The following is a 15,070-nucleotide window of genomic DNA, read 5'->3' on the forward strand; positions in this document are numbered from 1 at the left end:
CTGGCTGTGTGTGCTGGCTTCACTTCGCTCCCCGGTCGGTACCGGCGGGCCGTCGCCCGACCCCGGTCCTACGGTTCCGCGTTGCTCCACCACTCCTGCAGACGGCCACCACCGTCTGCCAACCTTGCTGTCAGTGCCTGGGCCACAAACCCAGACACCCAAGTGTTTACTCCTCACTCTTCAAACTCCTAAACTGTTCTGTCACTTTTCCCGCCTCCAGGCCTGTGAACTTCTCGGTGGGTGGGGGCCAACCGCTTGGCTCCGCCCCACCTGGTGTAGACATCAGACACTGGAAGGAGGCAACAAGGGTTTTGTGTTCGGCTGGTGTCCCTGTATAGTGGGGGTGGGGTGTTTGTGTGTTATCTGTGACGACCTGGCTAGGCCAGGGCGCCATACGGACACTCGAAGTGAAAGGGGGGGGATATGTACAGGGGTTTAGAAGTTTGTGACGCCACCCATGGTGCGTGGTAAGACGAAGTACCACCGCTGCTGTTGGGCGAGCCCGGTGGTGGTGGTATAGCAGCCCCGATTTCGGAGCGGGTGAAGGATGAATCTTTAAGATTTCCCACTCATCGGTTAAATTACCGGGCTGTGTAAAGCTATTTTCCGGCCTAGGGTCCACGTACCCAGTCGTGCTCTAGCCCCTGCCCGGAGATGGCTCAAGGCCGCCGGCTGCCCTCCTCGGCAAATCCGTGCCCCTTGACACGATCCCCTGCGACCGGGGTTCCAGCTCCTACCAGGCCCAGATCAACGTCTGCCACCTAGTATTCTCAAGGAGCCCTGCTCTGGACCAGTGACCTCTCACTTCGAAAGTCACCACTCTACTCTCCGCTCCTAACACTTCTGACTCTCCCCTACCAACCCCCTAAGTGGGTGGCCCTATTCCCTTCAGGTCCCCCATTGATATGTCTGGTGGGTGTGGTGCAGAGTGTTCCTAGGGTTTCGACTGGCTCTGTTCTTAGCAACACCAAAGGCCAGGGATCCGTAACCAAGGAAGATGCGGATACTGTGCAGAAGGGAAGATTGCACAATACTCTGTGATGACCTGATAGGCCAGGGCGTCACAACTGTGGCAGCTGACCCCCAGAACAGGGGCAGACCGGACTGGGTCTCAAGTGCAGACAGGGACCACCAGGGTGGCTCAAGGGAGGGAACACAAGCAGGACAGACAGGCAGAGTCTCTAGCACCAACAGGACAGGACGGATAGGCAAAGTCACCAGCAAGGTAGATGGCACGGTCAGAACGGACAGGCAGAGTCTCTACCACCAGCCAGGCAAGACGAACGGGTAACAGGTACAGGCAGGACAGGACTGCAAACAGGTGCCAACAGGCAGGACGAGCTGAGACCAGATACATGCAGGAGCAGGACTGGAACTACATACCAATAGGCAGGACAGGCATGGAGCAGGTACAGGGAGGAACAGAACTGGAACTAGATACCAATAGGCAGGACAGGCATGGACCAGGTACAGGGCGGAACAGAACTGGAACTAGATACCAATAGGCAGGACAGGCAGGGACCAGGTACAGGCAGGAACAGAACTGGGCAGGAACCAAGTGCCAATAGACAGTACAGGCTGGCACCTGGTACAGGCAAGGACAGGACTGGAACCAGGTGCCAATATGCAGGATGAGTTGGGACCAAATACAGGCAGGAACAGGACTGGAACCAGGTGCCAATAGGCAGGATGGTCTAGGACCAGATACAGGACAGGACAGGACTGAAACCAAGTGCGAATAGGCAGGATGGGCTGGGACCAGATACATGCACGAACACGACTGGAACCAGATACCAATTGGCATGATGGGCTAGGACCAGGTACAGGCAGGAACACGACTGGACAGGACAGGACAAGTGACCTGACAACTAGCTAGACAGTACAACTGACTAGGAACTGATGGTGTTGATCAGGCACCTCCCTTAATGCCTTAAATACCCAGTACCTCTCACAGAGTGATAGGCTGAGAAGCACTTCCTAGGAGTGACGAGTGACGAGGGGCAGCGGCGTGCGCGCACTCCCTAGGAGCGCTCTTGGAGGTCCTGTGACATGCGCACAGACATTTGGGAGGAGGAAGGGTGAAGCACCCTTGTAGAGGAGTGAGCAGGGATGCCGGGCATCATAGAGGGAGCCGGCCGCGGTGATGAGTGTCCGCATGACTCTGCAGGAAGAGAGAGAGCAAGAAGTGCAGGGACGCAGCGCTACAACCCTATTACAAGCTGACTCTGACAAGCTAAGTGTTTGGGCATTCACTTAGCCGATGAGGTGCAGTGTGGAGAAATGTACATATCTATGCCCATGTGCACTATTAATTGGCGAGGCATGGACTCGCGGGACAGGGATGGAATATGACTATTTTGCAAAGTGTAGTGCGACCACGTCTGGAATATGAGGTTTAGTTCTAGGCGCCAATTCACAGAAAGGAAGAAGGTGCAAACAAGAGTCACAAAACTGATAATGGGCACGGAGGAGCTCGGTCACCAGTAAAGATTAAAAGAATTAGATTTGTGAGGCTCGGCTGCAATACCCGTCTGATCCTATGCGCAAGAGTGGCGCTGTTTTGAAAACACTGTTAATTGTTCCTGATCTCACACAACCCCCTTTAAGTGTTCAGTGTTGAGAAGAAGAGCGGCAAAAGATATCAAAGAGGAACGAAAAAGCCGATAAACACTAAATGTTTGTATCTTTATTCCTACGTTGTAATAGAAGGCGTAGAATATAAAGTATAAAGACGTATTAACCTTGTGGCTTTACAGCGGGTGATAGAGGAGCCGACACTTGGATTCTGAGGCTGCAGTCCAGAGAAAAATGCTCCTAATAACCCGCTGCCGTCCCGGGTCAGACACTTTGACTTTACGCACTCTGTGCCACGCTGAGCCAAGACAATAAATAGGGGGGACACAAACACCACTTTGTTAGCCAAAATGAGAAAGAATCCAGCAGCCGCAGGGATCACAGGGGTAAAACTCCATCTTTATTGAGGCGCCATCATAAAAAAAGTACATAAACTGAAAACCAAAATGAAAAACAGTACACAGAGTCCACGCATTTCGTGCACAAAAGTGCCCTTATTCATGATTAGACATGATTATTGCACAGGTGTGCCTTAGGCTGGCCACAAAAAAAAAAAAAAACACACACTCTTGAATGTGTAGATTTGTCACACAGCACAATAACACAGAGGATGCACATTTTGAGGGAGTGTGCAGTTTGCGGATGACTGCAGTAATGTCACCAGAGCTGTTTCCCGTGAATTGAATGTTCTTTTCTCTACCATAATCCATCTCAGAAAATATTGCAGAACATTCAACCGGACTCACAACCGCAGACCACGTGTAACCAGCCCAGCCCAAGACCTCCACATCCAGCATCTTCACCTCCAAGATCATCTGAGACCGGCCCCCCGGACAGCGGCTGCAACAATCAGTGCAAAACCAAAACATTTCTGCACAAACTGTCAGAAACCTCTCAGGGAAGCTCCTCTGCTGCTCGTCGTCCTCATCGGGGTCTGCACCTGACTGCGGTTCATCATCCTCAGTCGGGTCTCCACCTGACTGCGGTTCATCGTGCTCATCGGGGTCTCCACCTGACTGCGGTTCATCATCCTCATTGGGGTCTCCACCTGACTGCGGTTCATCGTGCTCATCGGGGTCTCCACGTGACTGCGGTTCATCATCCTCATTGGGGTCTCCACCTGACTGCGGTTCATCGTGCTCATCGGGGTCTCCACGTGACTGCGGTTCATCGTGCTCATCGGGGTCTGCAACTGACTGCTGCTCATCGTCCTCATCGGGGTCTCCACCTGACTGCAGCTCGTTGTCCTTATCGGGGTCTCCACCTGACTGCGGTTCATCGTCCACATCGGGGTCTCCACCTGACTGCAGCTCGTTGTCCTTATCGGGGTCTCCACCTGACTGCGGTTCATCATCCTCATTGGGGTCTCCACCTGACTGCGGTTCATCATGCTCATCGGGGTCTCCACCTGACTGCTGCTCATCGTCCTAATTGGAGTGTGCATCTGACTGCAGCTCGTCATCATCGGGGTCTCCACCTGACTGCAGCTAGTCATCCTCATCGGGGTCTCCACCTGACTGCAGCTCGACGTCCTCATCGGGGTCTCCACCTGACTTCAGCTCGTCATCATTGGGGTCTCCACCTGACTTCAGCTCGACGTCCTCATCGGGGTCTCCACCTGACTGCAGCTCATCCTCCTCATCGGGGGTCTCCACCTAACTGCAGCTCATCCTCCTCATCGGGGTCTCCACCTGACTGCAGCTCGTCGTCCTCATCGGGGTCTCCACCTGACTGCAGATCGTCGTCCTCATCGGGGTCTCCACCTGACTACAGATCATCGTCCTCATCGGGGTCTCCACCTGACTGCAGCTCGTCGTCCTCATCGGGGTCTCCACCTGACTACAGATCATCGTCCTCATCAGGGTCTCCACCTGACTGCAGCTCGTCCTCCTCATCGGGGGTCTCCACCTGACTGCAGCTCGTCCTCCTCATCGGGGTCTCCACCTGACTGCAGATCGTCGTCCTCATCGGGGTCTCCACCTGACTACAGATCATCGTCCTGATCGGGGTCTCCACCTGACTGCAGCTCGTCGTCCTCATCGGGGTCTCCACCTGACTACAGATCATCGTCCTCATCAGGGTCTCCACCTGACTGCAGCTCGTCCTCCTCATCGGGGGTCTCCACCTGACTGCAGCTCGTCCTCCTCATCGGGGTCTCCACCTGACTGCAGCTCATCCTCCTCATCGGGGTCTCCACCTGACTGCAGCTCGTCGTCCTCATCGGGGTCTCCACCTGACTGCAGCTCGTCGTCCTCATCGGGGTCTCCACCTGACTGCAGCTCGTCGTCCTCATCGGGGTCTCCACCTAACTGCAGCTCATCCTCCTCATCGGGGTCTCCACCTGACTGCAGCTCGTCGTCCTCATCGGGGTTTGTCTCCACCTGACTGCAGATCGTCGTCCTCATCGGGGTCTCCACCTGACTGCAGCTCGTCGTCCTCATCGGGGTCTGTCTCCACCTGACTGCAGATCGTCGTCCTCATCGGGGTCTCCACCTGACTGCAGCTTGTCGTCCTCATCGGGGTCTGTCTCCACCTGACTGCAGATCGTCGTCCTCATCGGGGTCTCCACCTGACTGCAGCTCATCGTCCTCATCGGGGTCTCCACCTGACTGCAGATCATCTTGTAACCGACTTGAGTCGCAAATGCTCACATTCGATGGCGTCTGGCACATTGAAGAGATTTCTCTTCACAGATGAATCCCCGATTTCACCATACAGGGCAGATGGCAGACTGCCAAATGGTGATCACACCAGATACTGACTGCTTTTCTGAACCCCCTTGACTTTCTCAGTACTGTAAAATTGCATATGTTAGAGTGTCTCTATATTGTGGACAGCCTAAGGCGCACCTGTGCAATAATCCTGCTGTCTAATCAGCATCTTGATGTGCCGCACCTGTGAGGTGGATGGATTATTTCTGCAGGGGAGAGATAATCACTAACACTGATTTACACAAATTTGTAACTAAAATTTGAGAGATAAAGGCCTTTTGTGTAGATAGAAAAAGTCAGAGATCTTTGAGTTCAGCTCATGAAAAATAGGGGAAATAAAGAAAAAAACAAGTATTGTGTTTCTATTTTTGTTATATATATATACATATATATATATATATATATATATATAATGTATATATATAAATGTGTGTCTGTGTGTATATATATATATATATATATATATATATATATATATACACATACACATACATACACACACACACACATTTATATATATACATACATATATATATATATATATATATAGTAAGCGATTGCCTGCTCGTGTGATGGGGGACACTCAATTGCGTTTCCGAGGTAGCACAGGAACACAAAGTCTTAAAAAGTCCAAACGGTTTATTAAAAAAAAAATCCAGCATAAACCGCTTCTCCAAACAAAATCATAAACAATACCCAGTTAACCCGGATACCAGTCCGTTAACTCCAGAAAGGTTTCTGTGCCTCTCTCTCTGAGTCAAAAAGCCTCTTTACCTCTTGCCGGCTGTTTCCCTAGGAACACGGATTTCTGGCCCGTCTTTATCGCGGACCGCCCGCTCGGGTTTGGACACTACGAGTGTCAGAGTGGAGCTCCCTCAGCCTCCACACAGTTCCAGATGGTTGAAGGCAACCCACGCTTCCTTAGGCAGGTTCCTTCCAGAGGCTCCAACCTCTCTGAGAATAGCAGCCTCTTTTCCCTCAGAGGCTGCTCCTCATGCAGTGCTTCTCATACACTGCTCCACACACTCTCTGACTCCATGTGCCAAACAAGCTAATTAAGACCTGTGTCAGACACACCCATAGGTAGGGGTATGTAGATGGCCAACCCCACCCATCTCTTAGCCTTCTGTAATCCTGGCCCATTCAATACTATAGGAAGATGTGGTACTACATGTACCAGAAAGAACTCCCAGGATCACACCACTTCCGTGGTACATACTTGTCATTCACAATATAACCGGTTGCCTTGTCACAATATAAATTATATATATATATATACATATATATATATATATATATATATATATATATATATATATATATACACACACATACATACACATATATATATATATATATATATATACATATATATATACATATACACATACATATATATATATATATATATATATATATATATATATATATATTATAAAATCTCCTATTTGATTTGCCAAAATCCATACTGACCAGAAGATGAATTGTGCCATTAGGTCATGTTTACCACACAATGAATATAATAAAAACCAACTCCCTACCCCTCCCCACCCCCCAAAAAAATACCCCAATGGTGGAATGGAATTTTTTTCACCAATTCATTATATATTTTTTTTCTTTTTCAGTACATTTTTTGGAGTAGCTCAAAACGACAATTCATCCTACGAAAAAACATGTTGCTTTAAAAAAAAAACAAAACAAAAAAAAAAACCAAAGCATTTTTGGCTCTTAAAAGAAAAGGCAGGAAAAAAAATAGCCAAAAGCTTAAACAAAGAACCCCCCCAATCCTTAAAGCATTGGTCGTTCTGACCCACATAACAAAAAGTTAATATTTTTTGCACAATAAATGGGGTAAAAAGAGAACACAAAAAAAGGAAAATTGCTGAATTGCTGTTTTTTTCCAGCTCCACTTAAAAAGAGAAGGAAATTGTTTGTAAATATTGACATTAACAATACAAGTCATCCAAAATAGGGGAAAGAAAAGCGCCGAGGGGTCAAATGCCAAACCTGGCTCAGCTACTAAGGGGTTAACCGTGCGTGTCTCTGCAGAAGCTTCAGTGAAATGTCTGGAAGTTCGGACGGACGGGATCTTCCTTCTTCTCTGCAGACACCACAGGGTTTTAAAGATTCAACAGCAAAGGCTGGAAATTGGACCGGCCTCTTATCCATGGAGGCCGAGCGGAGCGGCTACGTCTGAGCGTTGTACTGTCGGCCGCGTGCAGCAGGGGGCATCTTCTAAAGGATAAGCTGCTGCTCCCTCACATCAGCAGAGGATACCGGCTATGCTTAAAAGTCACCCCCCTCCTCTATACGACGAGGCGATGAATTTACAGAGCACGAGATTGTGGACACGGCGCAGATCCTTTTAAATGTCAATTCATTACAAGCCGAGAAGCGTCGGCCGCTGCTCGGTCCAGTTTTATGACTTGTAAAAGTAAGGGTGGCTGAGCCCATCCCCTCCAAGGAAAGGTCCCCATTTGGCAAAGCGGCGGGAAAAATAATCGCCCCTGGGGAGTGTGCAAAACTAAACATCTCCCGTGAGTGTGAAATGTCAGCACATAAAATGCAAAATAAAAGCGGAACCGATGGGCGAGAATCTATCGGCCGTGTCTGGCGTGCCGTGTGAATAGAGGCAGAGGGGTCATGAGGGTCTACAGCATTCGCTCTTCATACCTGGTTGTATAGATCACAGTGAACACCATAACCCCACCCAAAAAAACATAAGTGTCGGAATTGCAATTTTTTTTTTTTTACCAATTAACCCCACTTTTGTCTATTTCTCAGTGGTGTTGTTCAATACTACAAGTCATCCTGCAAAAAGCAGGTGAAATGCAAGACACAATCTTCCTTACCATTTCTCTTGCTTCTTCATATCCTGACATGTGAAGTTCAAGACGACTAGGTTTAGAGACCCCCAAAAAGTGGACCCACTGGACTACAGGGAGACCCTAGGCCTACCTTTTCGTGGGGTAGAGGACCAGGACTGTGGCAGATGACCTCCAGGACAGGAATAGACACAGGAGCAGATAGGACTGAGTCTAAAGTGTAGACAGGGACCACCAGGGTGGCTTGAGGCAGACAGCATAGGAAGGATGGACAGGTAGAGCCTCTAGCACCAACAGGGCATGATGGGCTGGGGCCAGGTACAGGCAGGAACAGGACTGGAACCAGGTGCCAACAGGCAGGATGGGCTGGGACCAAGTACAGGAATGGACAGTACTGACATGGCAAAAAGAACAGGATGGGTGGGTGATCTGACAACAAGATAGACAACGTACAACTTACTTAGTGAACTGAAGGTTCTAAACAGGCACCTCCCCTAGTGGGAGTGTGCATTAAATACCCAGTGCTTCTCAGTGATAGGCTGACAGGCAGTTCCTAGAAGTGGTGCACTGGCCCTTTAAGAGAAGGGCAGCGGCTCGCGCACACCCTGGGATCTCTCCCTAAACCCCTGTTTAGCGTGCACAGACCCCAGGAGGAAGAAACACCCATATGAAGGAGAGCAAGGACGCTGGGCAGCATGGAAGGAGTCGGGCACGGTAGTGAGTGACATCACATTCCTTCAGGAGGGGAGAGCAAGGAGTGCAGGGACGCAGCGTTACAGCAGATGACATTTTATCAGTTGTAAAATAATTTGTTAAAAGTTTACTTTTCTGGGTAAAGATCTGATATATGATATACTTATACAGGTCCCTAAAATAGGCACTCGGTGTTTTGACTAGTAGGAATTTAACCCAGGAGATCACCAATTTCAGCATTGCTGTAACTGTGTACACAGATACAGCACCATACAAGGATGAATGATAGCAGTGTGCTCACCTGAATGCCAGAGCTGCCAAATCTCATGGCTCAAACATTTATGGATAAATCTAAACATTGGAAAGCTCCTTTAATCAAGAAAGCTCCAATAATGAGATATAATATGGATTTTTCAATGGATAGGACAAGCAGGGGAACCAATGGTACTTTTTATGGTGTCATATAGAGTATTTTCTTGTATAGATGTCAGTTCCAAAATTAAACATTTTTTAAAAATAGGGATTATTACTTTTTCATTTTATAGTAGAAATTATTACATGTGTAATAACGAAGGATGACGTCAAATAAATAGGCACAGTCATTTCTCCTGTGGCCACCAAAAGGCCGGGCTGATAGTGACACTGATAATAACACTCAGCCCAGATTCAATATCGTCAAGTATCTGCTTATAATGTGTGGACAAATAATTGGTAAAAAGAGGCAAATTTAGGGAAAACAGCCGAGTGTAGAGGGAAACCAGCCACGGGAAAGTACATTTCAGGACCATGGAGAGCATATACGCGCTGTACTGATACTCAAATTGTCACTTTTTCTTTCCCTTCCTGTCTTTATTTTTTACTCCATTTCCATCTTTATTTTTTTACCCATTTACTTTATTCTTTTATTTCCCTTTTTCTTTATTATCTTCCTTCCCTATTTCCTTCATTTTTCTGTTTCTTTATTCCTTCTCCTTTATCCTTTGCTATATTGTTTTGTTACTACTTTTTCTCCTTTGATTTCTTAATCTCCCTTTCTTACTTATTTCTTCATCTATCACTGTCTGCCTTTTTCCTCGCTTTCATTCCTTGATATCGTTCCACTTTTTGTTTCCTTTTTTCCTACCTTTTCGCTTTCTTTCCTTAGTTAGAATTCCTATTTTCCTCCGTCCTCTGGTTCTTTCCCTTTGTTCCGTCACTTCCTTCTTTTCCTGGTCTTTCACCCTTACATTTTTTTCTTGTGTTTCTCCCTTGCTTCACTTCCCTACATTTCCTTTTTCCCCTCTGGCCCCTTTACTTCCTCTTTCTTTTCCTCCATTCTTTGTTTCCCGATCTTTCTTCCTCCCGCTCTTTTTTCCCATCTCACTTCTCCCTTCCATGATCTTCTTTTTATTCTTTTCATCATCTTTTGCTTCATGCCTTTCTTCCTGCCTACTTTATTTCTGTATCCACATTCGTTCTTGTCCCATTTTTCATTCTTTATTCCCTCCTTTTCCCTTCCTCTATCTGCCTAGCCTTATTTCATTGCTCACTTTTCCTTATTTCTCGCTTTGTTCCTTACTTCTTCTCTTATTTGATTTTTTTTTTTTGGTCTTCTTCCGCCTTCCCATTTCTTCTTTTTTTTTGTCTTCCTTTCTTGCCTCCCTTCCTTCCCTACATTAATTTCTTAATTTTTTTGTTCTATTTCTTTCTTTCTTGCCTCCATTCCTTCTCTATATTCATCTCTTCATTTTTTTTTCTTCCTTTCTTTCCTCCCTTTCTTCCCTATATTCATTTTTTCATTATTGTCTTCCTTTCATTCCTTTTTTCCCCTTTCTTCCTTTCCTACATTCATCTTTTCATTTTTGTTTTCCTTGCTTGCCTCCCTTCCTTCCCTACATCCTTTGCTTTAAGCCATTTCTTTTATTCCTTGCTCCATATTTTCTTCTTTTTCTTCTGCTTCTTTCTTCTTTAATTTCTTCATTTTTGTTTTCTTTTCTTGCCTCCCTTCCCGCTATATTCATTTATTCATTTTTTATTTCTTTTTTTTCCTCCCTCCCTTTCTTCCCTACATTCATCCTTTCATTTTTGTCTTCTTTTCCTTCCTTTCTTGCCTCCCTTCCCCCCTACATTCATCTCTTCCTTTCTTTCCTTCTTTGCCTCCCTTCCCCCTTAAATTCATCTCTTACTTGCCTCCCTTCCCCCCTACATTCATCTTTTCCTTTCTTGCCTCCCTTCCCCCCTACATTCATCTTTTCCTTTCTTGCCTCCCTTCCCCCCTACATTCATCTTTTCCTTTCTTGCCTCCCTTCCCCCCTACATTCATCTTTTCCTTTCTTACCTCCCCTTCCCCCTACATTCATCGTTTCCTTTCTTACCTCCCTTCCCCCTACATTCATCCTTTCCTTTCTTACCTCCCTTCCCCCCAACATTCATCTTTTCCTTTGTTGCCTTCCTTCCCCCTACATTCATCTTTTCCTTTCTTGCCTCCCTTCCCCCTACATTCATCTTTTCCTTTCTTGCCTCCCTTCCCCCTACATTCATCTTTTCCTTTCTTGCCTCCCTTCCCCCTACATTCATCTTTTCCTTTCTTGCCTCCCTTCCCCCTACATTCATCTTTTCCTTTCTTGCCTCCCTTCCTCCTACATTCATCTTTTCCTTTCTTGCCTCCCTTCCCCCTACATTCATCTTTTCCTTTCTTGCCTCCCTTCCCCCCTAAATTCATCTCTTACTTGCCTCCCTTCCCCCCTACATTCATCTTTTCCTTTCTTGCCTCCCTTCCCCCCCTACATTCATCTTTTCCTTTCTTGCCTCCCTTCCCCCCTACATTCATATTTTCCTTTCTTACCTCCCTTCCTCCTACATTCATCCTTTCCTTTCTTACCTCCCTTCCCCCCAACATTCATCTTTTCCTTTCTTGCCTCCCTTCCCCCTACATTCATCTTTTCCTTTCTTGCCTCCCTTCCCCCTACATTCATCTTTTCCTTTCTTGCCTCCCTTCCCCCTACATTCATATTTTCCTTTCTTACCTCCCTTCCCCCTACATTCATCTTTTCCTTTGTTGCCTTCCTTCCCCCTACATTCATCTTTTCCTTTCTTGCCTCCCTTCCCCCCTACATTCATATTTTCCTTTCTTACCTCCCTTCCCCTACATTCATCTTTTCCTTTCTTGCCTCCCTTTTCCCTACATTCATCCTTTCCTTTCTTACCTCCCATCCCCCCAACATTCATCTTTTCCTTTCTTGCCTCCCTCCCCCCCTACATTCATCTTTTCCTTTCTTGCCTCCCTTCCCCCTACATTCATCTTTTCCTTTCTTGCCTCCCTTCCCCCTACATTCATCTTTTCCTTTCTTGCCTCCCTTCCCCCTACATTCATCTTTTCCTTTCTTGCCTCCCTTCCCCCTACATTCATATTTTCCTTTCTTGCCTCCCTTCCCCCTACATTCATCTTTTTCTTTCTTGCCTCCCTTCCCCCTACATTCATCTTTTCCTTTGTTGCCTCCCTTCCCCCTACATTCATCTTTTCCTTTGTTGCCTCCCTTCCCCCTACATTCATCTTTTCCTTTCTTGCCTCCTTCCCCCTACATTCATCTTTTCCTTTCTTGCCTCCCTTCCCCCTACATTCATCTTTTCCTTTGTTGCCTCCCTTCCCCCTACATTCATCTTTTCCTTTCTTGCCTCCCTCCCCCCTACATTCATCTTTTCCTTTCTTACCTCCCTTCCCCCTACATTCATCTTTTCCTTTCTTGCCTCCCTTCCCCCTACATTCATCTTTTCCTTTCTTGCCTCCCTTCCCCCTACATTCATCTTTTCCTTTCTTGCCTCCCTTCCCCCTACATTCATATTTTCCTTTCTTGCCTCCCTTCCCCCTACATTCATATGTTCCTTTCTTGCCTCCCTTCCCCCTACATTCATATTTTCCTTTCTTGCCTCCCTTCCCCCTACATTCATCTTTTCCTTTCTTGCCTCCTTCCCCCTACATTCATCTTTTCCTTTCTTGCCTCCCTTCCCCCTACATTCATCTTTTCCTTTGTTGCCTCCCTTCCCCCTACATTCATCTTTTCCTTTGTTGCCTCCCTTCCCCCTACATTCATATTTTCCTTTCTTGCCTCCCTTCCCCCTACATTCATCTTTTCCTTTCTTGCCTCCTTCCCCCTACATTCATCTTTTCCTTTCTTGCCTCCCTTCCCCCTACATTCATCTTTTCCTTTGTTGCCTCCCTTCCCCCTACATTCATCTTTTCCTTTGTTGCCTCCCTTCCCCCTACATTCATATTTTCCTTTCTTGCCTCCCTTCCCCCTACATTCATCTTTTCCTTTCTTGCCTCCCTTCCCCCTACATTTATCTCTTTCTTTCTTGCCTTCCTTCACTACATTTTTTGCGTTTTCAGCCATTTCTTTTCTTCCTTGCTCCCCATTTTCTTTTTATTTCCCCTTCATTCTCGTTTTTTTTATTCTGTACTTTTTTGTCCTAACCTTCTTTCTTTGTTACTCCTTGCCTCTTCCTTTCCTTCTTGCACAGCTTCCATCTTCCTCTCTCTCTCTCTTCTTTTTCTTTCCTTCTGTCCACCCTTTTCTCTTCTTTTCCTCCAGTTTTCTTCCTTCTTTCCTTATTTCTTCCCCTTCTTCCTCCTTCATACTTTCTTATCCCGTTCCTTGTCTGTTCCCCTCCCCCTGTTGTTGGGATCGGTTTCGTTATTCCGGATTTGTCTCCTGGATTTGCCGCCTGGGCCCGGGGTAGAGCGAGAGCCCCGATCCGTCGTAGTGACGATGACTCAGTCTGTCCATTCTTTTGCACAATTGGCTCATGATAATGATGGACGTTTTATTTGCCGCTCTATTTTCTAGAGGGAGTAATTGACATTCTGAAAAATGGCTGTGTTATTACGTTCCAGCAAATTGGGAGGTAGTGAGAGAGATGGATAATAATCGCTCCTAATGCCCAGTCTGGTTTATCAGGGACATTCTCACAGCATTAACATTTCCCACAGAAAATCAATAACATTTATCAGTCTTCATTCTGGCAGCTGAGAAATCTGGGGAATTTTCTATATTATCTGCAAAAATTATATATGAGCAGAGAGAGGATAGCAGCGTGAAGAGGAGCGGGGGCGTATATGGGAAGGTGGGGGATAAATGTGAGAAGGGCAGTGACTGGCCACATGGGCAACTGCAAAACAACTAGGATGTTACAGCATGGATCCTGGGTTTTCGTGATGGGCGGACACGTACTGTAAAAGTCCCGATCCACGGCGGTTCAAAAGTACCCGAGCACCCGGCACGGGCCCAAATTTCTCAGGGAACTCCAGGTAACAAACTGAGTCTTGCAACTAGGGTAAAAACAAAAATAAGAATAAAGTAGGCGCGCTATACAATGCTTCCACGGCTGCTCATTAGACTTCAGAGGCCACTCATTTACCTTCATGCATATGCACTGCTTCCGGGGTCGCTTATTCCACTTCATACATAGGCACTGCTTCCGGGGTCACTTATTCCTCTTCATGCATATGCACTGCTTCCCGGGTCACTTATTTCACTTCATGCATATGCACTGCTTCCGAGGTCGCTTATTCCACTTCATGTATATGCACTGCTTCCGAGGTCGCTTATTCCACTTCATGCATATGCACTGCTTCCGAGGTCGCTTATTCCACTTCATGTATATGCACTGCTTCCGAGGTCGCTTATTCCACTTCATGTATATGCACTGCTTCTGGGGTCGCTTATTCCACTTCATGCATATGCACTACTTCCGGGGTCGCTTATTGCACTTCATGCATTCATGCATATGCACTACTTCCGGGATTGCTTATTCCACTTCATGCATATGCACTGCTTCCAGGGTTGCTTATTCCACTTCATGCATATGCACTGCTTCCGGGGTCGCTTATTCCACTTCATGCATTCATGCATATGCACTACTTCCGGGGTCGCTTATTCCACTTCATGCATATGCACTGCTTCCGGGCTCGCTTATTCCACTTCATGCATATGCACTGCTTCCGGGGTCGCTTATTGCACTTCATGCATATGCACTACTTCCGGGGTCGCTTATTCCACTTCATGCATAGGCACTGCTTCCGGGGTCACTTATTCCACTTCATGCATACGCACTACTTCCAGGGTCGCTTATTCCACTTTATGCATATGCACTGCTTCTGGGGTCGCTTATTCCACTTCATGCATATGCACTGCTTCCAGGGTCGCTTATTCCACTTCATGCATATGTATTGCTTCCGGGGTCGCTTATTCCACTTCATGCATCTGCACTGCTTCCGGGGTTGCTTATTCC

Source organism: Anomaloglossus baeobatrachus, chromosome 10 (genome assembly GCF_048569485.1).
Source record: "Anomaloglossus baeobatrachus isolate aAnoBae1 chromosome 10, aAnoBae1.hap1, whole genome shotgun sequence".
NCBI lineage: Eukaryota > Metazoa > Chordata > Amphibia > Anura > Aromobatidae > Anomaloglossus > Anomaloglossus baeobatrachus.